The sequence below is a fragment of the Protopterus annectens genome, chromosome 12.part0, assembly GCF_019279795.1.
Source record: "Protopterus annectens isolate FY-2018-M chromosome 12.part0, PAN1.0, whole genome shotgun sequence".
In the NCBI taxonomy this organism is placed as follows: Eukaryota; Metazoa; Chordata; order Ceratodontiformes; family Protopteridae; genus Protopterus; species Protopterus annectens.
The window spans coordinates 601,286,417-601,310,450 of NC_056746.1; the positions used below are offsets into that span (position 1 = coordinate 601,286,417).

The window sequence follows — 24,034 nt, forward strand, 5'->3', positions numbered from 1 at the left end:
TTCAAAACCCGACAAAGGAAAAATGCTATAAAAATAAAACAGCAAGAAGTTGCTGATTAGCATACCCAAAATGCCATGCTTTAGCTTAGACTTGCACTTTGAAACGTTTTATCGGTATCAGATAGAATTTTAAATCCAAGTCTCCTAGGCGTATCAGCTTAACTCCTTGTGGTGTTCTCCCCACGACTGGATCACTGCCTCTCGCTAACCTATTAGTGAGACTTTTGCTCTTCATATCAGGAGACCCAGCTCTCTGTAAGGTTGTACGGTGAGCATTGCTGAGGCTTGGGATCCCTTATCAACTGTGGCCTTTGCTCTGCTCTTCTTCAAGTCATCCTTTCAGGTCGGTGATAGGGTCTCATTGCTTTGCTGTGCTTTATTTTAGTTTTTCCCCTTCACTGCTTTTGTTGTGTTGCCTTTTCATTTTTATTTACTCATTTTTTTTCCCTGGCTGTGCTCACCCACCAAGTCCAGATGCTGTGTTTTCTTGACGTTTCTTCCTACCTGATTTTAGCCACCAAGTCTGTGTTGACATCAGTGAGAACATGTCTACCTCTCAGATGCTGCCGCGTACAAGAATTAATTCTATGCTATCGACCGAAAGGTGCTAGGCTTTTAATGTCCTGAAAGTGCAGCGACCCTTCTACTTGCCAGTCATCAAACCTTGGAGGCTATGCATCTGTATTAGCTGACACAAACTCAACCTGCTAATCAAGCTCAACTGCAACCTATGTAATACTCTGCCAAGTCTCAGTGCAGAATTATAGTTTATTTCTGCTCTTAGCCGAACTTGGAGAGTTGCCGGCACACGTTTTCTTTTAAATTTCTCAACTTCTTTTAAAAGAGGTGTACCGTACCATGTTGATGACATTTCAAACCTTACCTTATAACGCAAAAAGTACTAAAAGTATTTCGCAGGATGAAACATACCGTTTAGCTTGCTCCCTTTGGAATTTGTACCATAATGAACAGGGTTCTATTTTTTCTGAACTTTTGGAAGGCTTGTGCTCACATCTCCGTGGTGCAATAGGTTGAAAACGATCTGCTGGCAACCGAAATGTCGGCCGTTAAGCCCACCCAGCTACAAAGCTTCGTGCGTGAGTCTGGCATTTAGTGTGATGCCTTAGGGAGGGACTTGTTATCGAGATACTTTTCATTGTTGTGTAACTAGGCTGTATTTTGGGGTGCTGCAGAAACTGAGACAGGCCCCTCAATGGCCTCCTTCACCACAGGCCTACACGCTGCTTATGAACATAAAAACTAGTTATTAAAACAGCAGCTGTTTTCAACTCTGTAGCGTACATTTGGAACACAATGTACAGAGGAATAAAATGTTCGGTTCTTCCAGTGACTTTATGATACATAGTTCAACTAACGTGCTACCACTCAGCAGGGCAGGGTCTTGTCATTTTCAAGTAAAAGATGGGTTAAGGTATCGCTGAGCGGAAGAGACGTAGTTTAGCTGCATAACCTAACGCACGAGAACATTAGAGGATACACCTACACAAAGTTTGCTACCATTTTGGCCTACACCACTACAGAGGGGGGGGGCTGACCTTCTTGATATCTGTGCTACACCCACTGCTGATACAACGGCGAAAAGGTCCTGAGACTGAGTTCACAGTAAGGTACTAGGCATGCACTCATACAGACCAATGAGGAGCCTAACCGAAACTCCCACATGCTCTGATTCGCTGTCTGGGTTAATCGTCGTGCTTGGGGATGCATAACAGGCAGATGAGGACTGAGAGAGAGAATTAAAAACACGTCACAGCAGTTCAGAGCTTTAAATTGGCAGTGGTGGGATTCGAACCCACGCCTCCAGAGAGACTGGAGCCTAAATCCAGCGCCTTAGACCGCTCGGCCACACTACCACCCTGGATGACTCAGACTCTATACCCTTAGCAGTACAGCTTACAGCCTTATCAACTGCACCAACTGCCAGACATAAGCAATGCCTGTTTTTTTTTCGGGACTTTGTTGTGGTTTGTGGTACCTTAACAATTATGCCAACTCCCAGCCCCTTATCCTACTGCTTTAGCTACCAGATTAAATCATTCAGACCCTGTTATACTAACGAGGAAACCTGTGACTGGAAGCACCTGAAAAGCAGAATGTTTGCAACATAGACCCTAGTGTTCGACAGGAGAACAGCTATTATGGTTACCAGGGCTCCTTCCCTGATTCTTTCTACTGACATTTCCAGTGATATTTTTATTTCTGCTGCTTTAAGCTGTTTGGCACATTTTCCCTGTACTGTACTGTATAAAGTGAGACATGAGTGAATGAAAGAATTAAGTGAGGAAGGAAACAAACGAGGTGAAGGAACACATTTCTACTACCTCCATGTAGGAAAGAGTAAATGTACTTCTTGAAAATCACCTACAACTCTAGACTAAAAATGAGATATGGGCTAAACTGCAGAGAAAAAGATGTTTTAAATCTGAAAGTCTCTCAGCCTTCACCTGTATGAATGCTCTACAGTGCAGAGAATCTCCTGTCTCAAAAGCTGCACCATCTACACCTTGAGTGGTGGTGATACTAATAAAACTTCAGCCGAGAATGTAATTTTTACATGTAGAATGTCTGACGTCAGAGTTCTAACCGCCAACCTGTTTGTGACAATAGCCAGTGAGAAAGACATAGGAAGCACTCCATCACAACGCAAGCAACCTGCTGGCAGTCAGTAAGAAAGACATAATGAGCACTACTTCACAACAGAGGTAGTCACGTCACATAAAGTGTTGTCACTCCTACTAGCAAAGTCAAACGCAGGGCAATGATGGGGAAAACAAGAACACGAGATGGACTAAAAAAGCAGCACTTAAAAAAAAATGAGACAATTCACAGATCATAGATAATAAAAGACTTTGCACTCATGCCTTGGTATTAAATGAAGGATTTATTAACAACATAAGGAAAAAAGAATTAGCACTTAAATTTATAGATTGTTTGTTTAATTTATTTTATAAATAAAGAAAAGTGTGGTCACATCTACACTGAGCAACAACAGATTCAATTTGTGAATCCGCTTAAACAGGATGAAAATATTACAGGTCCGATTCAGTGGTAAAGCATTGCAATCAGCCGTCTTGGTGGTAATTCCTATCAGTCTGTTCCCTCTGCTGCTCAAATATCAGGACATTGAGGCAGGGCTAAAGATAGAATGTCGGCACTGTGTTCAATCCTTTGATTTCAAAACCCGACAAAGGAAAAATGCTATAAAAATAAAACAGCAAGAAGTTGCTGATTAGCATACCCAAAATGCCATGCTTTAGCTTAGACTTGCACTTTGAAACGTTTTATCGGTATCAGATAGAATTTTAAATCCAAGTCTCCTAGGCGTATCAGCTTAACTCCTTGTGGTGTTCTCCCCACGACTGGATCACTGCCTCTCGCTAACCTATTAGTGAGACTTTTGCTCTTCATATCAGGAGACCCAGCTCTCTGTAAGGTTGTACGGTGAGCATTGCTGAGGCTTGGGATCCCTTATCAACTGTGGCCTTTGCTCTGCTCTTCTTCAAGTCATCCTTTCAGGTTGGTGATAGGGTCTCATTGCTTTGCTGTGCTTTATTTTAGTTTTCCCCTTCACTGCTTTTGTTGTGTTGCCTTTTCATTTTTATTTACTCATTTTTTTTCCCTGGCTGTGCTCACCCACCAAGTCCAGATGCTGTGTTTTCTTGACGTTTCTTCCTACCTGATTTTAGCCACCAAGTCTGTGTTGACATCAGTGAGAACATGTCTACCTCTCAGATGCTGCCGTGTACAAGAATTAATTCTATGCTATCGACCGAAAGGTGCTAGGCTTTTAATGTCCTGAAAGTGCAGCGACCCTTCTACTTGCCAGTCATCAAACCTTGGAGGCTATGCATCTGTATTAGCTGACACAAACTCAACCTGCTAATCAACCTCAACTGCAACCTATGTAATACTCTGCCAAGTCTCAGTGCAGAATTATAGTTTATTTCTGCTCTTAGCCGAACTTGGAGAGTTGCCGGCACACGTTTTCTTTTAAATTTCTCAACTTCTTTTAAAAGAGGTGTACCGTACCATGTCGACGACATTTCAAACCTTACCTTATAACGCAAAAAGTACTAAAAGTATTTCTCGCAGGATGAAACATACCGTTTAGCTTGCTCTCTTTTGAATTTGTAGCATAATGTACAGGGTTCTATTTTTTTCTGAACTTTTGGAAGGCTTGTGCTCACATCTCCGTGGTGCAATAGGTTGAAAACGATCTGCTGGCAACCGAAATGTCGGCCGTTAAGCCCACCCAGCTACAAAGCTTCGTGCGTGAGTCTGGCATTTAGTGTGATGCCTTAGGGAGGGACTTGTTATCGAGATACTTTTCATTGTTGTGTAACTAGGCTGTATTTTGGGGTGCTGCAGAAACTGAGACAGGCCCCTCAATGGCCTCCTTCACCACAGGCCTACACGCTGCTTATGAACATAAAAACTAGTTATTAAAACAGCAGCTGTTTTCAACTCTGTAGCGTACATTTGGAACACAATGTACAGAGGAATAAAATGTTCGGTTCTTCCAGTGACTTTATGATACATAGTTCAACTAACGTGCTACCACTCAGCAGGGCAGGGTCTTGTCATTTTCAAGTAAAAGATGGGTTAAGGTATCGCTGAACGGAAGAGACGTGGTTTAGCTGCATAACCTAACGCACGAGAACATTAGAGGATACACCTACACAAAGTTTGCTACCATTTTGGCCTACACCACTACAGAGGGGGGGGGCTGACCTTCTTGATATCTGTGCTACACCCACTGCTGATACAACGGCGAAAAGGTCCTGAGACTGAGTTCACAGTAAGGTACTAGGCATGCACTCATACAGACCAATGAGGAGCCTAACCGAAACTCCCACATGCTCTGATTCGCTGTCTGGGTTAATCGACGTGCTTGGGGATGCATAACAGGCAGATGAGGACTGAGAGAGAGAATTAAAACACGTCACAGCAGTTCAGAGCTTTAAATTGGCAGTGGTGGGATTCGAACCCACGCCTCCAGAGAGACTGGAGCCTAAATCCAGCGCCTTAGACCGCTCGGCCACACTACCACCCTGGATGACTCAGACTCTATACCCTTAGCAGTACAGCTTACAGCCTTATCAACTGCACCAACTGCCAGACATAAGCAATGCCTGTTTTTTTTTCGGGACTTTGTTGTGGTTTGTGGTACCTTAACAATTATGCCAACTCCCAGCCCCTTATCCTACTGCTTTAGCTACCAGATTAAATCATTCAGACCCTGTTATACTAACGAGGAAACCTGTGACTGGAAGCACCTGAAAAGCAGAATGTTTGCAACATAGACCCTAGTGTTCGACAGGAGAACAGCTATTATGGTTACCAGGGCTCCTTCCCTGATTCTTTCTACTGACATTTCCAGTGATATTTTTATTTCTGCTGCTTTAAGCTGTTTGGCACATTTTTCCCTGTACTGTACTGTATAAAGTGAGACATGAGTGAATGAAAGAATTAAGTGAGGAAGGAAACAAACGAGGTGAAGGAACACATTTCTACTACCTCCATGTAGGAAAGAGTAAATGTACTTCTTGAAAATCACCTACAACTCTAGACTAAAAATGAGATATGGGCTAAACTGCAGAGAAAAAGATGTTTTAAATCTGAAAGTCTCTCAGCCTTCACCTGTATGAATGCTCTACAGTGCAGAGAATCTCCTGTCTCAAAAGCTGCACCATCTACACCTTGAGTGGTGGTGATACTAATAAAACTTCAGCCGAGAATGTAATTTTTACATGTAGAATGTCTGACGTCAGAGTTCTAACCGCCAACCTGTTTGTGACAATAGCCAGTGAGAAAGACATAGGAAGCACTCCATCACAACGCAAGCAACCTGCTGGCAGTCAGTAAGAAAGACATAATGAGCACTACTTCACAACAGAGGTAGTCACGTCACATAAAGTGTTGTCACTCCTACTAGCAAAGTCAAACGCAGGGCAATGATGGGGAAAACAAGAACACGAGATGGACTAAAAAAGCAGCACTTAAAAAAAAATGAGACAATTCACAGATCATAGATAATAAAAAGACTTTGCACTCATGCCTTGGTATTAAATGAAGGATTTATTAGCTGCATAGGGAAAAAAGATTTAGCACTTTCTTTTTTAGATTGTTTGTTTAATTTATTTTATAAATAAAGAAAAGTGTGGTCACATCTACACTGAGCAACAACAGATTCAATTTGTGAATCCGCTTAAACAGGATGAAAATATTACAGGTCCGATTCAGTGGTAAAGCATTGCAATCAGCCGTCTTGGTGGTAATTCCTATCAGTCTGTTCCCTCTGCTGCTCAAATATCAGGACATTGAGGCAGGGCTAAAGATAGAATGTCGGCACTGTGTTCAATCCTTTGATTTCAAAACCCGACAAAGGAAAAATGCTATAAAAATAAAACAGCAAGAAGTTGCTGATTAGCATACCCAAAATGCCATGCTTTAGCTTAGACTTGCACTTTGAAACGTTTTATCGGTATCAGATAGAATTTTAAATCCAAGTCTCCTAGGCGTATCAGCTTAACTCCTTGTGGTGTTCTCCCCACGACTGGATCACTGCCTCTCGCTAACCTATTAGTGAGACTTTTGCTCTTCATATCAGGAGACCCAGCTCTCTGTAAGGTTGTACGGTGAGCATTGCTGAGGCTTGGGATCCCTTATCAACTGTGGCCTTTGCTCTGCTCTTCTTCAAGTCATCCTTTCAGGTCGGTGATAGGGTCTCATTGCTTTGCTGTGCTTTATTTTAGTTTTCCCCTTCACTGCTTTTGTTGTGTTGCCTTTTCATTTTTATTTACTCATTTTTTTTCCCTGGCTGTGCTCACCCACCAAGTCCAGATGCTGTGTTTTCTTGACGTTTCTTCCTACCTGATTTTAGCCACCAAGTCTGTGTTGACATCAGTGAGAACATGTCTACCTCTCAGATGCTGCCGCGTACAAGAATTAATTCTATGCTATCGACCGAAAGGTGCTAGGCTTTTAATGTCCTGAAAGTGCAGCGACCCTTCTACTTGCCAGTCATCAAACCTTGGAGGCTATGCATCTGTATTAGCTGACACAAACTCAACCTGCTAATCAACCTCAACTGCAACCTATGTAATACTCTGCCAAGTCTCAGTGCAGAATTATAGTTTATTTCTGCTCTTAGCCGAACTTGGAGAGTTGCCGGCACACGTTTTCTTTTAAATTTCTCAACTTCTTTTAAAAGAGGTGTACCGTACCATGTTGATGACATTTCAAACCTTACCTTATAACGCAAAAAGTACTAAAAGTATTTCTCGCAGGATGAAACATACCGTTTAGCTTGCTCTCTTTTGAATTTGTAGCATAATGTACAGGGTTCTATTTTTTTTCTGAACTTTTGGAAGGCTTGTGCTCACATCTCCGTGGTGCAATAGGTTGAAAACGATCTGCTGGCAACCGAAATGTCGGCCGTTAAGCCCACCCAGCTACAAAGCTTCGTGCGTGAGTCTGGCATTTAGTGTGATGCCTTAGGGAGGGACTTGTTATCGAGATACTTTTCATTGTTGTGTAACTAGGCTGTATTTTGGGGTGCTGCAGAAACTGAGACAGGCCCCTCAATGGCCTCCTTCACCACAGGCCTACACGCTGCTTATGAACATAAAAACTAGTTATTAAAACAGCAGCTGTTTTCAACTCTGTAGCGTACATTTGGAACACAATGTACAGAGGAATAAAATGTTCGGTTCTTCCAGTGACTTTATGATACATAGTTCAACTAACGTGCTACCACTCAGCAGGGCAGGGTCTTGTCATTTTCAAGTAAAAGATGGGTTAAGGTATCGCTGAACGGAAGAGACGTAGTTTAGCTGCATAACCTAACGCACGAGAACATTAGAGGATACACCTACACAAAGTTTGCTACCATTTTGGCCTACACCACTACAGAGGGGGGGGGCTGACCTTCTTGATATCTGTGCTACACCCACTGCTGATACAACGGCGAAAAGGTCCTGAGACTGAGTTCACAGTAAGGTACTAGGCATGCACTCATACAGACCAATGAGGAGCCTAACCGAAACTCCCACATGCTCTGATTCGCTGTCTGGGTTAATCGACGTGCTTGGGGATGCATAACAGGCAGATGAGGACTGAGAGAGAGAATTAAAAACACGTCACAGCAGTTCAGAGCTTTAAATTGGCAGTGGTGGGATTCGAACCCACGCCTCCAGAGAGACTGGAGCCTAAATCCAGCGCCTTAGACCGCTCGGCCACACTACCACCCTGGATGACTCAGACTCTATACCCTTAGCAGTACAGCTTACAGCCTTATCAACTGCACCAACTGCCAGACATAAGCAATGCCTGTTTTTTTTTCGGGACTTTGTTGTGGTTTGTGGTACCTTAACAATTATGCCAACTCCCAGCCCCTTATCCTACTGCTTTAGCTACCAGATTAAATCATTCAGACCCTGTTATACTAACGAGGAAACCTGTGACTGGAAGCACCTGAAAAGCAGAATGTTTGCAACATAGACCCTAGTGTTCGACAGGAGAACAGCTATTATGGTTACCAGGGCTCCTTCCCTGATTCTTTCTACTGACATTTCCAGTGATATTTTTATTTCTGCTGCTTTAAGCTGTTTGGCACATTTTTCCCTGTACTGTACTGTATAAAGTGAGACATGAGTGAATGAAAGAATTAAGTGAGGAAGGAAACAAACGAGGTGAAGGAACACATTTCTACTACCTCCATGTAGGAAAGAGTAAATGTACTTCTTGAAAATCACCTACAACTCTAGACTAAAAATGAGATATGGGCTAAACTGCAGAGAAAAAGATGTTTTAAATCTGAAAGTCTCTCAGCCTTCACCTGTATGAATGCTCTACAGTGCAGAGAATCTCCTGTCTCAAAAGCTGCACCATCTACACCTTGAGTGGTGGTGATACTAATAAAACTTCAGCCGAGAATGTAATTTTTACATGTAGAATGTCTGACGTCAGAGTTCTAACCGCCAACCTGTTTGTGACAATAGCCAGTGAGAAAGACATAGGAAGCACTCCATCACAACGCAAGCAACCTGCTGGCAGTCAGTAAGAAAGACATAATGAGCACTACTTCACAACAGAGGTAGTCACGTCACATAAAGTGTTGTCACTCCTACTAGCAAAGTCAAACGCAGGGCAATGATGGGGAAAACAAGAACACGAGATGGACTAAAAAAGCAGCACTTAAAAAAAAATGAGACAATTCACAGATCATAGATAATAAAAAGACTTTGCACTCATGCCTTGGTATTAAATGAAGGATTTATTAGCTGCATAGGGAAAAAAGATTTAGCACTTTCTTTTTTAGATTGTTTGTTTAATTTATTTTATAAATAAAGAAAAGTGTGGTCACATCTACACTGAGCAACAACAGATTCAATTTGTGAATCCGCTTAAACAGGATGAAAATATTACAGGTCCGATTCAGTGGTAAAGCATTGCAATCAGCCGTCTTGGTGGTAATTCCTATCAGTCTGTTCCCTCTGCTGCTCAAATATCAGGACATTGAGGCAGGGCTAAAGATAGAATGTCGGCACTGTGTTCAATCCTTTGATTTCAAAACCCGACAAAGGAAAAATGCTATAAAAATAAAACAGCAAGAAGTTGCTGATTAGCATACCCAAAATGCCATGCTTTAGCTTAGACTTGCACTTTGAAACGTTTTATCGGTATCAGATAGAATTTTAAATCCAAGTCTCCTAGGCGTATCAGCTTAACTCCTTGTGGTGTTCTCCCCACGACTGGATCACTGCCTCTCGCTAACCTATTAGTGAGACTTTTGCTCTTCATATCAGGAGACCCAGCTCTCTGTAAGGTTGTACGGTGAGCATTGCTGAGGCTTGGGATCCCTTATCAGCTGTGGCCTTTGCTCTGCTCATCTTCAAGTCATCCTTTCAGGTTGGTGACAGGGTCTCATTGCTTTGCTGTGCTTTATTTTACTTTTTCCCCTTCACTGCTTTTGTTGTGTTGCCTTTTCATTTTTATTTACTCATTTTTTTTCCCTGGCTGTGCTCACCCACCAAGTCCAGATGCTGTGTTTTCTTGACGTTTCTTCCTACCTGATTTTAGCCACCAAGTCTGTGTTGACATCAGTGAGAATATGTCTACCTCTCAGATGCTGTCGTGTACAAGAATTAATTCTATGCTATCGACCGAAAGGTGCTAGGCTTTTAATGTCCTGAAAGTGCAGCGACCCTTCTACTTGCCAGTCATCAAACCTTGGAGGCTATGCATCTGTATTAGCTGACACAAACTCAACCTGCTAATCAAGCTCAACTGCAACCTATGTAATACTCTGCCAAGTCTCAGTGCAGAATTATAGTTTATTTCTGCTCTTAGCCGAACTTGGAGAGTTGCCGGCACACGTTTTCTTTTAAATTTCTCAACTTCTTTTAAAAGAGGTGTACCGTACCATGTTGATGACATTTCAAACCTTACCTTATAACGCAAAAGTACTAAAAGTATTTCTCGCAGGATGAAACATACCGTTTAGCTTGCTCTCTTTTGAATTTGTAGCATAATGTACAGGGTTCTATTTTTTTTCTGAACTTTTGGAAGGCTTGTGCTCACATCTCCGTGGTGCAATAGGTTGAAAACGATCTGCTGGCAACCGAAATGTCGGCCGTTAAGCCCACCCAGCTACAAAGCTTCGTGCGTGAGTCTGGCATTTAGTGTGATGCCTTAGGGAGGGACTTGTTATCGAGATACTTTTCATTGTTGTGTAACTAGGCTGTATTTTGGGGTGCTGCAGAAACTGAGACAGGCCCCTCAATGGCCTCCTTCACCACAGGCCTACACGCTGCTTATGAACATAAAAACTAGTTATTAAAACAGCAGCTGTTTTCAACTCTGTAGCGTACATTTGGAACACAATGTACAGAGGAATAAAATGTTCGGTTCTTCCAGTGACTTTATGATACATAGTTCAACTAACGTGCTACCACTCAGCAGGGCAGGGTCTTGTCATTTTCAAGTAAAAGATGGGTTAAGGTATCGCTGAACGGAAGACACGTAGTGTAGCTGCATAACCTCATGCACGAGAACATTAGAGGATACACCTACACAAAGTTTGCTACCATTTTGGCCTACACCACTACAGAGGGGGGGGGCTGACCTTCTTGATATCTGTGCTACACCCACTGCTGATACAACGGCGAAAAGGTCCTGAGACTGAGTTCACAGTAAGGTACTAGGCATGCACTCATACAGACCAATGAGGAGCCTAACCGAAACTCCCACATGCTCTGATTCGCTGTCTGGGTTAATCGACGTGCTTGGGGATGCATAACAGGCAGATGAGGACTGAGAGAGAGAATTAAAAACACGTCACAGCAGTTCAGAGCTTTAAATTGGCAGTGGTGGGATTCGAACCCACGCCTCCAGAGAGACTGGAGCCTAAATCCAGCGCCTTAGACCGCTCGGCCACACTACCACCCTGGATGACTCAGACTCTATACCCTTAGCAGTACAGCTTACAGCCTTATCAACTGCACCAACTGCCAGACATAAGCAATGCCTGTTTTTTTTTCGGGACTTTGTTGTGGTTTGTGGTACCTTAACAATTATGCCAACTCCCAGCCCCTTATCCTACTGCTTTAGCTACCAGATTAAATCATTCAGACCCTGTTATACTAACGAGGAAACCTGTGACTGGAAGCACCTGAAAAGCAGAATGTTTGCAACATAGACCCTAGTGTTCGACAGGAGAACAGCTATTATGGTTACCAGGGCTCCTTCCCTGATTCTTTCTACTGACATTTCCAGTGATATTTTTATTTCTGCTGCTTTAAGCTGTTTGGCACATTTTTCCCTGTACTGTACTGTATAAAGTGAGACATGAGTGAATGAAAGAATTAAGTGAGGAAGGAAACAAACGAGGTGAAGGAACACATTTCTACTACCTCCATGTAGGAAAGAGTAAATGTACTTCTTGAAAATCACCTACAACTCTAGACTAAAAATGAGATATGGGCTAAACTGCAGAGAAAAAGATGTTTTAAATCTGAAAGTCTCTCAGCCTTCACCTGTATGAATGCTCTACAGTGCAGAGAATCTCCTGTCTCAAAAGCTGCACCATCTACACCTTGAGTGGTGGTGATACTAATAAAACTTCAGCCGAGAATGTAATTTTTACATGTAGAATGTCTGACGTCAGAGTTCTAACCGCCAACCTGTTTGTGACAATAGCCAGTGAGAAAGACATAGGAAGCACTCCATCACAACGCAAGCAACCTGCTGGCAGTCAGTAAGAAAGACATAATGAGCACTACTTCACAACAGAGGTAGTCACGTCACATAAAGTGTTGTCACTCCTACTAGCAAAGTCAAACGCAGGGCAATGATGGGGAAAACAAGAACACGAGATGGACTAAAAAAGCAGCACTTAAAAAAAAATGAGACAATTCACAGATCATAGATAATAAAAAGACTTTGCACTCATGCCTTGGTATTAAATGAAGGATTTATTAGCTGCATAGGGAAAAAAGATTTAGCACTTTCTTTTTTAGATTGTTTGTTTAATTTATTTTATAAATAAAGAAAAGTGTGGTCACATCTACACTGAGCAACAACAGATTCAATTTGTGAATCCGCTTAAACAGGATGAAAATATTACAGGTCCGATTCAGTGGTAAAGCATTGCAATCAGCCGTCTTGGTGGTAATTCCTATCAGTCTGTTCCCTCTGCTGCTCAAATATCAGGACATTGAGGCAGGGCTAAAGATAGAATGTCGGCACTGTGTTCAATCCTTTGATTTCAAAACCCGACAAAGGAAAAATGCTATAAAAATAAAACAGCAAGAAGTTGCTGATTAGCATACCCAAAATGCCATGCTTTAGCTTAGACTTGCACTTTGAAACGTTTTATCGGTATCAGATAGAATTTTAAATCCAAGTCTCCTAGGCGTATCAGCTTAACTCCTTGTGGTGTTCTCCCCACGACTGGATCACTGCCTCTCGCTAACCTATTAGTGAGACTTTTGCTCTTCATATCAGGAGACCCAGCTCTCTGTAAGGTTGTACGGTGAGCATTGCTGAGGCTTGGGATCCCTTAGCAACTGTGGCCTTTGCTCTGCTCTTCTTCAAGTCATCCTTTCAGGTTGGTGATAGGGTCTCATTGCTTTGCTGTGCTTTATTTTAGTTTTCCCCTTCACTGCTTTTGTTGTGTTGCCTTTTCATTTTTATTTACTCATTTTTTTTCCCTGGCTGTGCTCACCCACCAAGTCCAGATGCTGTGTTTTCTTGACGTTTCTTCCTACCTGATTTTAGCCACCAAGTCTGTGTTGACATCAGTGAGAACATGTCTACCTCTCAGATGCTGCCGCGTACAAGAATTAATTCTATGCTATCGACCGAAAGGTGCTAGGCTTTTAATGTCCTGAAAGTGCAGCGACCCTTCTACTTGCCAGTCATCAAACCTTGGAGGCTATGCATCTGTATTAGCTGACACAAACTCAACCTGCTAATCAACCTCAACTGCAACCTATGTAATACTCTGCCAAGTCTCAGTGCAGAATTATAGTTTATTTCTGCTCTTAGCCGAACTAGGAGAGTTGCCGGCACACGTTTTCTTTTAAATTTCTCAACTTCTTTTAAAAGAGGTGTACCGTACCATGTTGATGACATTTCAAACCTTACCTTATAACGCAAAAAGTACTAAAAGTATTTCTCGCAGGATGAAACATACCGTTTAGCTTGCTCTCTTTTGAATTTGTAGCATAATGTACAGGGTTCTATTTTTTTTCTGAACTTTTGGAAGGCTTGTGCTCACATCTCCGTGGTGCAATAGGTTGAAAACGATCTGCTGGCAACCGAAATGTCGGCCGTTAAGCCCACCCAGCTACAAAGCTTCGTGCGTGAGTCTGGCATTTAGTGTGATGCCTTAGGGAGGGACTTGTTATCGAGATACTTTTCATTGTTGTGTAACTAGGCTGTATTTTGGGGTGCTGCAGAAACTGAGACAGGCCCCTCAATGGCCTCCTTCACCACAGGCCTACACGCTGCTTATGAACATAAAAACTAGTTATTAAAACAGCAGCTGTTTTCAACTCTGTAGCGTACATTTGGAACACAATGTACAGAGGAATAAAATGTTCGGTTCTTCCAGTGACTTTATGATACATAGTTCAACTAACGTGCTACCACTCAGCAGGGCAGGGTCTTGTCATTTTCAAGTAAAAGATGGGTTAAGGTATCGCTGAACGGAAGAGACGTAGTTTAGCTGCATAACCTAACGCACGAGAACATTAGAGGATACACCTACACAAAGTTTGCTACCATTTTGGCCTACACCACTACAGAGGGGGGGGGCTGACCTTCTTGATATCTGTGCTACACCCACTGCTGATACAACGGCGAAAAGGTCCTGAGACTGAGTTCACAGTAAGGTACTAGGCATGCACTCATACAGACCAATGAGGAGCCTAACCGAAACTCCCACATGCTCTGATTCGCTGTCTGGGTTAATCGACGTGCTTGGGGATGCATAACAGGCAGATGAGGACTGAGAGAGAGAATTAAAAACACGTCACAGCAGTTCAGAGCTTTAAACTGGCAGTGGTGGGATTCGAACCCACGCCTCCAGAGAGACTGGAGCCTAAATCCAGCGCCTTAGACCGCTCGGCCACACTACCACCCTGGATGACTCAGACTCTATACCCTTAGCAGTACAGCTTACAGCCTTATCAACTGCACCAACTGCCAGACATAAGCAATGCCTGTTTTTTTTTCGGGACTTTGTTGTGGTTTGTGGTACCTTAACAATTATGCCAACTCCCAGCCCCTTATCCTACTGCTTTAGCTACCAGATTAAATCATTCAGACCCTGTTATACTAACGAGGAAACCTGTGACTGGAAGCACCTGAAAAGCAGAATGTTTGCAACATAGACCCTAGTGTTCGACAGGAGAACAGCTATTATGGTTACCAGGGCTCCTTCCCTGATTCTTTCTACTGACATTTCCAGTGATATTTTTATTTCTGCTGCTTTAAGCTGTTTGGCACATTTTTCCCTGTACTGTACTGTATAAAGTGAGACATGAGTGAATGAAAGAATTAAGTGAGGAAGGAAACAAACGAGGTGAAGGAACACATTTCTACTACCTCCATGTAGGAAAGAGTAAATGTACTTCTTGAAAATCACCTACAACTCTAGACTAAAAATGAGATATGGGCTAAACTGCAGAGAAAAAGATGTTTTAAATCTGAAAGTCTCTCAGCCTTCACCTGTATGAATGCTCTACAGTGCAGAGAATCTCCTGTCTCAAAAGCTGCACCATCTACACCTTGAGTGGTGGTGATACTAATAAAACTTCAGCCGAGAATGTAATTTTTACATGTAGAATGTCTGACGTCAGAGTTCTAACCGCCAACCTGTTTGTGACAATAGCCAGTGAGAAAGACATAGGAAGCACTCCATCACAACGCAAGCAACCTGCTGGCAGTCAGTAAGAAAGACATAATGAGCACTACTTCACAACAGAGGTAGTCACGTCACATAAAGTGTTGTCACTCCTACTAGCAAAGTCAAACGCAGGGCAATGATGGGGAAAACAAGAACACGAGATGGACTAAAAAAGCAGCACTTAAAAAAAAATGAGACAATTCACAGATCATAGATAATAAAAAGACTTTGCACTCATGCCTTGGTATTAAATGAAGGATTTATTAGCTGCATAGGGAAAAAAGATTTAGCACTTTCTTTTTTAGATTGTTTGTTTAATTTATTTTATAAATAAAGAAAAGTGTGGTCACATCTACACTGAGCAACAACAGATTCAATTTGTGAATCCGCTTAAACAGGATGAAAATATTACAGGTCCGATTCAGTGGTAAAGCATTGCAATCAGCCGTCTTGGTGGTAATTCCTATCAGTCTGTTCCCTCTGCTGCTCAAATATCAGGACATTGAGGCAGGGCTAAAGATAGAATGTCGGCACTGTGTTCAATCCTTTGATTTCAAAACCCGACAAAGGAAAAATGCTATAAAAATAAAACAGCAAGAAGTTGCTGATTAGCATACCCAAAATGCCATGCTTTAGCTTAGACTTGCACTTTGAAACGTTTTATCGGTATCAGATAGAATTTTAAATCCAAGTCTCCTAGGCGTATCAGCTTAACTCCTTGTGGTGTTCTCCCCACGACTGGATCACTGCCTCTCGCTAACCTATTAGTGAGACTTTTGCTCTTCATATCAGGAGACCCAGCTCTCTGTAAGGTTGTACGGTGAGCATTGCTGAGGCTTGGGATCCCTTAGCAACTGTGGCCTTTGCTCTGCTCTTCTTCAAGTCATCCTTTCAGGTTGGTGATAGGGTCTCATTGCTTTGCTGTGCTTTATTTTAGTTTTCCCCTTCACTGCTTTTGTTGTGTTGCCTTTTCATTTTTATTTACTCATTTTTTTTCCCTGGCTGTGCTCACCCACCAAGTCCAGATGCTGTGTTTTCTTGACGTTTCTTCCTACCTGATTTTAGCCACCAAGTCTGTGTTGACATCAGTGAGAACATGTCTACCTCTCAGATGCTGCCGCGTACAAGAATTAATTCTATGCTATCGACCGAAAGGTGCTAGGCTTTTAATGTCCTGAAAGTGCAGCGACCCTTCTACTTGCCAGTCATCAAACCTTGGAGGCTATGCATCTGTATTAGCTGACACAAACTCAACCTGCTAATCAACCTCAACTGCAACCTATGTAATACTCTGCCAAGTCTCAGTGCAGAATTATAGTTTATTTCTGCTCTTAGCCGAACTTGCAGAGTTGCCGGCACACGTTTTCTTTTAAATTTCTCAACTTCTTTTAAAAGAGGTGTACCGTACCATGTTGATGACATTTCAAACCTTACCTTATAACGCAAAAAGTACTAAAAGTATTTCTCGCAGGATGAAACATACCGTTTAGCTTGCTCTCTTTTGAATTTGTAGCATAATGTACAGGGTTCTATTTTTTTTCTGAACTTTTGGAAGGCTTGTGCTCACATCTCCGTGGTGCAATAGGTTGAAAACGATCTGCTGGCAACCGAAATGTCGGCCGTTAAGCCCACCCAGCTACAAAGCTTCATGCGTGAGTCTGGCATTTAGTGTGATGCCTTAGGGAGGGACTTGTTATCGAGATACTTTTCATTGTTGTGTAACTAGGCTGTATTTTGGGGTGCTGCAGAAACTGAGACAGGCCCCTCAATGGCCTCCTTCACCACAGGCCTACACGCTGCTTATGAACATAAAAACTAGTTATTAAAACAGCAGCTGTTTTCAACTCTGTAGCGTACATTTGGAACACAATGTACAGAGGAATAAAATGTTCGGTTCTTCCAGTGACTTTATGATACATAGCTCAACTAACGTGCTACCACTCAGCAGGGCAGGGTCTTGTCATTTTCAAGTAAAAGATGGGTTAAGGTATCGCTGAACGGAAGAGACGTAGTTTAGCTGCATAACCTCACGCACGAGAACATTAGAGGATACACCTACACAAAGTTTGCTACCATTTTGGCCTACACCACTACAGAGGGGGGGGGGCTGACCTTCTTGATATCTGTGCTACACCCACTGCTGATACAACGGCGAAAAGGTCCTGAGACTGAGTTCACAGTAAGGTACTAGGCATGCACTCATACAGACCAATGAGGAGCCTAACCGAAACTCCCAAATGCTCTGATTCGCTGTCTGGGTTAATCGACGTGCTTGGGGATGCATAACAGGCAGACGAGGACTGAGAGAGAGAATTAAAAACACGTCACAGCAGTTCAGAGCTTTAAACTGGCAGTGGTGGGATTCGAACCCACGCCTCCAGAGAGACTGGAGCCTAAATCCAGCGCCTTAGACCGCTCGGCCACACTACCACCCTGGATGACTCAGACTCTATACCCTTAGCAGTACAGCTTACAGCCTTATCAACTGCACCAACTGCCAGACATAAGCAATGCCTGTTTTTTTTTCGGGACTTTGTTGTGGTTTGTGGTACCTTAACAATTATGCCAACTCCCAGCCCCTTATCCTACTGCTTTAGCTACCAGATTAAATCATTCAGACCCTGTTATACTAACGAGGAAACCTGTGACTGGAAGCACCTGAAAAGCAGAATGTTTGCAACATAGACCCTAGTGTTCGACAGGAGAACAGCTATTATGGTTACCAGGGCTCCTTCCCTGATTCTTTCTACTGACATTTCCAGTGATATTTTTATTTCTGCTGCTTTAAGCTGTTTGGCACATTTTTCCCTGTACTGTACTGTATAAAGTGAGACATGAGTGAATGAAAGAATTAAGTGAGGAAGGAAACAAACGAGGTGAAGGAACACATTTCTACTACCTCCATGTAGGAAAGAGTAAATGTACTTCTTGAAAATCACCTACAACTCTAGACTAAAAATGAGATATGGGCTAAACTGCAGAGAAAAAGATGTTTTAAATCTGAAAGTCTCTCAGCCTTCACCTGTATGAATGCTCTACAGTGCAGAGAATCTCCTGTCTCAAAAGCTGCACCATCTACACCTTGAGTGGTGGTGATACTAATAAAACTTCAGCCGAGAATGTAATTTTTACATGTAGAATGTCTGACGTCAGAGTTCTAACCGCCAACCTGTTTGTGACAATAGCCAGTGAGAAAGACATAGGAAGCACTCCATCACAACGCAAGCAACCTGCTGGCAGTCAGTAAGAAAGACATAATGAGCACTACTTCACAACAGAGGTAGTCACGTCACATAAAGTGTTGTCACTCCTACTAGCAAAGTCAAACGCAGGGCAATGATGGGGAAAACAAGAACACGAGATGGACTAAAAAAGCAGCACTTAAAAAAAAATGAGACAATTCACAGATCATAGATAATAAAAAGACTTTGCACTCATGCCTTGGTATTAAATGAAGGATTTATTAGCTGCATAGGGAAAAAGATTTAGCACTTTCTTTTTTAGATTGTTTGTTTAATTTATTTTATAAATAAAGAAAAGTGTGGTCACATCTACACTGAGCAACAACAGATTCAATTTGTGAATCCGCTTAAACAGGATGAAAATATTACAGGTCCGATTCAGTGGTAAAGCATTGCAATCAGCCGTCTTGGTGGTAATTCCTATCAGTCTGTTCCCTCTGCTGCTCAAATATCAGGACATTGAGGCAGGGCTAAAGATAGAATGTCGGCACTGTGTTCAATCCTTTGATTTCAAAACCCGACAAAGGAAAAATGCTATAAAAATAAAACAGCAAGAAGTTGCTGATTAGCATACCCAAAATGCCATGCTTTAGCTTAGACTTGCACTTTGAAACGTTTTATCGGTATCAGATAGAATTTTAAATCCAAGTCTCCTAGGCGTATCAGCTTAACTCCTTCTGGTGTTCTCCCCACGACTGGATCACTGCCTCTCGCTAACCTATTAGTGAGACTTTTGCTCTTCATATCAGGAGACCCAGCTCTCTGTAAGGTTGTACGGTGAGCATTGCTGAGGCTTGGGATCCCTTAGCAACTGTGGCCTTTGCTCTGCTCTTCTTCAAGTCATCCTTTCAGGTTGGTGATAGGGTCTCATTGCTTTGCTGTGCTTTATTTTAGTTTTCCCCTTCACTGCTTTTGTTGTGTTGCCTTTTCATTTTTATTTACTCATTTTTTTTCCCTGGCTGTGCTCACCCACCAAGTCCAGATGCTGTGTTTTCTTGACGTTTCTTCCTACCTGATTTTAGCCACCAAGTCTGTGTTGACATCAGTGAGAACATGTCTACCTCTCAGATGCTGCCGCGTACAAGAATTAATTCTATGCTATCGACCGAAAGGTGCTAGGCTTTTAATGTCCTGAAAGTGCAGCGACCCTTCTACTTGCCAGTCATCAAACCTTGGAGGCTATGCATCTGTATTAGCTGACACAAACTCAACCTGCTAATCAAGCTCAACTGCAACCTATGTAATACTCTGCCAAGTCTCAGTGCAGAATTATAGTTTATTTCTGCTCTTAGCCGAACTTGGGAGAGTTGCCGGCACACGTTTTCTTTTAAATTTCTCAACTTCTTTTAAAAGAGGTGTACCGTACCATGTTGACGACATTTGAAACCTTACCTTATAACGCAAAAAGTACTAAACGTATTTCTCGCAGGATGAAACATGCCGTTTAGCTTGCTCTCTTTTGAATTTGTAGCATAATGTACAGGGTTCTATTTTTTTTCTGAACTTTTGGAAGGCTTGTGCTCACATCTCCGTGGTGCAATAGGTTGAAAACGATCTGCTGGCAACCGAAATGTCGGCCGTTAAGCCCACCCAGCTACAAAGCTTCGTGCGTGAGTCTGGCATTTAGTGTGATGCCTTAGGGAGGGACTTGTTATCGAGATACTTTTCATTGTTGTGTAACTAGGCTGTATTTTGGGGTGCTGCAGAAACTGAGACAGGCCCCTCAATGGCCTCCTTCACCACAGGCCTACACGCTGCTTATGAACATAAAAACTAGTTATTAAAACAGCATCTGTTTTCAACTCTGTAGCGTACATTTGGAACACAATGTACAGAGGAATAAAATGTTCGGTTCTTCCAGTGACTTTATGATACATAGCTCAACTAACGTGCTACCACTCAGCAGGGCAGGGTCTTGTCATTTTCAAGTAAAAGATGGGTTAAGGTATCGCTGAACGGAAGAGACGTAGTTTAGCTGCATAACCTCACGCACGAGAACATTAGAGGATACACCTACACAAAGTTTGCTACCATTTTGGCCTACACCACTACAGAGGGGGGGGGGCTGACCTTCTTGATATCTGTGCTACACCCACTGCTGATACAACGGCGAAAAGGTCCTGAGACTGAGTTCACAGTAAGGTACTAGGCATGCACTCATACAGACCAATGAGGAGCCTAACCGAAACTCCCAAATGCTCTGATTCGCTGTCTGGGTTAATCGACGTGCTTGGGGATGCATAACAGGCAGACGAGGACTGAGAGAGAGAATTAAAAACACGTCACAGCAGTTCAGAGCTTTAAACTGGCAGTGGTGGGATTCGAACCCACGCCTCCAGAGAGACTGGAGCCTAAATCCAGCGCCTTAGACCGCTCGGCCACACTACCACCCCAGATGACTCAGACTCTATACCCTTAGCAGTACAGCTTACAGCCTTATCAACTGCACCAACTGCCAGACATAAGCAATGCCTGTTTTTTTTTCGGGACTTTGTTGTGGTTTGTGGTACCTTAACAATTATGCCAACTCCCAGCCCCTTATCCTACTGCTTTAGCTACCAGATTAAATCATTCAGACCCTGTTATACTAACGAGGAAACCTGTGACTGGAAGCACCTGAAAAGCAGAATGTTTGCAACATAGACCCTAGTGTTCGACAGGAGAACAGCTATTATGGTTACCAGGGCTCCTTCCCTGATTCTTTCTACTGACATTTCCAGTGATATTTTTATTTCTGCTGCTTTAAGCTGTTTGGCACATTTTTCCCTGTACTGTACTGTATAAAGTGAGACATGAGTGAATGAAAGAATTAAGTGAGGAAGGAAACAAACGAGGTGAAGGAACACATTTCTACTACCTCCATGTAGGAAAGAGTAAATGTACTTCTTGAAAATCACCTACAACTCTAGACTAAAAATGAGATATGGGCTAAACTGCAGAGAAAAAGATGTTTTAAATCTGAAAGTCTCTCAGCCTTCACCTGTATGAATGCTCTACAGTGCAGAGAATCTCCTGTCTCAAAAGCTGCACCATCTACACCTTGAGTGGTGGTGATACTAATAAAACTTCAGCCGAGAATGTAATTTTTACATGTAGAATGTCTGACGTCAGAGTTCTAACCGCCAACCTGTTTGTGACAATAGCCAGTGAGAAAGACATAGGAAGCACTCCATCACAACGCAAGCAACCTGCTGGCAGTCAGTAAGAAAGACATAATGAGCACTACTTCACAACAGAGGTAGTCACGTCACATAAAGTGTTGTCACTCCTACTAGCAAAGTCAAACGCAGGGCAATGATGGGGAAAACAAGAACACGAGATGGACTAAAAAAGCAGCACTTAAAAAAAAAATGAGACAATTCACAGATCATAGATAATAAAAAGACTTTGCACTCATGCCTTGGTATTAAATGAAGGATTTATTAGCTGCATAGGGAAAAAAGATTTAGCACTTTCTTTTTTAGATTGTTTGTTTAATTTATTTTATAAATAAAGAAAAGTGTGGTCACATCTACACTGAGCAACAACAGATTCAATTTGTGAATCCGCTTAAACAGGATGAAAATATTACAGGTCCGATTCAGTGGTAAAGCATTGCAATCAGCCGTCTTGGTGGTAATTCCTATCAGTCTGTTCCCTCTGCTGCTCAAATATCAGGACATTGAGGCAGGGCTAAAGATAGAATGTCGGCACTGTGTTCAATCCTTTGATTTCAAAACCCGACAAAGGAAAAATGCTATAAAAATAAAACAGCAAGAAGTTGCTGATTAGCATACCCAAAATGCCATGCTTTAGCTTAGACTTGCACTTTGAAACGTTTTATCGGTATCAGATAGAATTTTAAATCCAAGTCTCCTAGGCGTATCAGCTTAACTCCTTCTGGTGTTCTCCCCACGACTGGATCACTGCCTCTCGCTAACCTATTAGTGAGACTTTTGCTCTTCATATCAGGAGACCCAGCTCTCTGTAAGGTTGTACGGTGAGCATTGCTGAGGCTTGGGATCCCTTAGCAACTGTGGCCTTTGCTCTGCTCTTCTTCAAGTCATCCTTTCAGGTTGGTGATAGGGTCTCATTGCTTTGCTCTGCTTTATTTTAGTTGTCCCCTTCACTGCTTTTGTTGTGTTGCCTTTTCATTTTTATTTACTCATTTTTTTTCCCTGGCTGTGCTCACCCACCAAGTCCAGATGCTGTGTTTTCTTGACGTTTCTTCCTACCTAACTTGATTTTAGCCACCAAGTCTGTGTTGACATCAGTGAGAACATGTCTACCTCTCAGATGCTGCCACGTACAAGAATTAATTCGATGCTATCGACCGAAAGGTGCTAGGCTTTTAATGTCCTGAAAGTGCAGCGACCCTTCTACTTGCCAGTCATCAAACCTTGGAGGCTATGCATCTCTATTAGCTGACACAAACTCAACCTGCTAATCAAGCTCAACTGCAACCTATGTAATACTCTGCCAAGTCTCAGTGCAGAATTATAGTTTATTTCTGCTCTTAGCCGAACTTGGAGAGTTGCCGGCACACGTTTTCTTTTAAATTTCTCAACTTCTTTTAAAAGAGGTGTACCGTACCATGTTGACGACATTTGAAACCTTACCTTATAACGCAAAAAGTACTAAACGTATTTCTCGCAGGATGAAACATGCCGTTTAGCTTGCTCTCTTTTGAATTTGTAGCATAATGTACAGGGTTCTATTTTTTTTCTGAACTTTTGGAAGGCTTGTGCTCACATCTCCGTGGTGCAATAGGTTGAAAACGATCTGCTGGCAACCGAAATGTCGGCCGTTAAGCCCACCCAGCTACAAAGCTTCGTGCGTGAGTCTGGCATTTAGTGTGATGCCTTAGGGAGGGACTTGTTATCGAGATACTTTTCATTGTTGTGTAACTAGGCTGTATTTTGGGGTGCTGCAGAAACTGAGACAGGCCCCTCAATGGCCTCCTTCACCACAGGCCTACACGCTGCTTATGAACATAAAAACTAGTTATTAAAACAGCATCTGTTTTCAACTCTGCAGCGTACATTTGGAACACAATGTACAGAGGAATAAAATGTTCGGTTCTTCCAGTGACTTTATGATACATAGCTCAACTAACGTGCTACCACTCAGCAGGGCAGGGTCTTGTCATTTTCAAGTAAAAGATGGGTTAAGGTATCGCTGAACGGAAGAGACGTAGTTTAGCTGCATAACCTCACGCACGAGAACATTAGAGGATACACCTACACAAAGTTTGCTACCATTTTGGCCTACACCACTACAGAGGGGGGGGGGCTGACCTTCTTGATATCTGTGCTACACCCACTGCTGATACAACGGCGAAAAGGTCCTGAGACTGAGTTCACAGTAAGGTACTAGG

The 24,034-nt window shown here is 42.5% G+C and overlaps 1 protein-coding gene and 7 non-coding genes across 8 annotated transcripts in view; 1 reads left to right on the forward strand and 7 right to left on the reverse strand.

Moving 5' to 3' along the window:
• The window catches only part of LOC122816738 (mucin-4-like), a 544,109-nt gene that overhangs the window by 119,341 nt on the left and 400,734 nt on the right, over positions 1 to 24,034 (forward strand). The gene's annotated exons all lie outside the window — the stretch shown is intronic.
• Positions 1,793 to 1,874, reverse strand: TRNAL-UAG. The gene has a single exon. It is a non-coding gene; the product is annotated as a tRNA-Leu (tRNA).
• TRNAL-UAG lies at positions 4,988 to 5,069 on the reverse strand. The gene has a single exon. It is a non-coding gene; the product is annotated as a tRNA-Leu (tRNA).
• TRNAL-UAG lies at positions 8,187 to 8,268 on the reverse strand. Its single transcript has one exon. It is a non-coding gene; the product is annotated as a tRNA-Leu (tRNA).
• TRNAL-UAG lies at positions 11,386 to 11,467 on the reverse strand. The gene has a single exon. It is a non-coding gene; the product is annotated as a tRNA-Leu (tRNA).
• TRNAL-UAG lies at positions 14,585 to 14,666 on the reverse strand. Its single transcript has one exon. It is a non-coding gene; the product is annotated as a tRNA-Leu (tRNA).
• On the reverse strand, positions 17,785 to 17,866 carry TRNAL-UAG. The gene has a single exon. It is a non-coding gene; the product is annotated as a tRNA-Leu (tRNA).
• Positions 20,985 to 21,066, reverse strand: TRNAL-UAG. Its single transcript has one exon. It is a non-coding gene; the product is annotated as a tRNA-Leu (tRNA).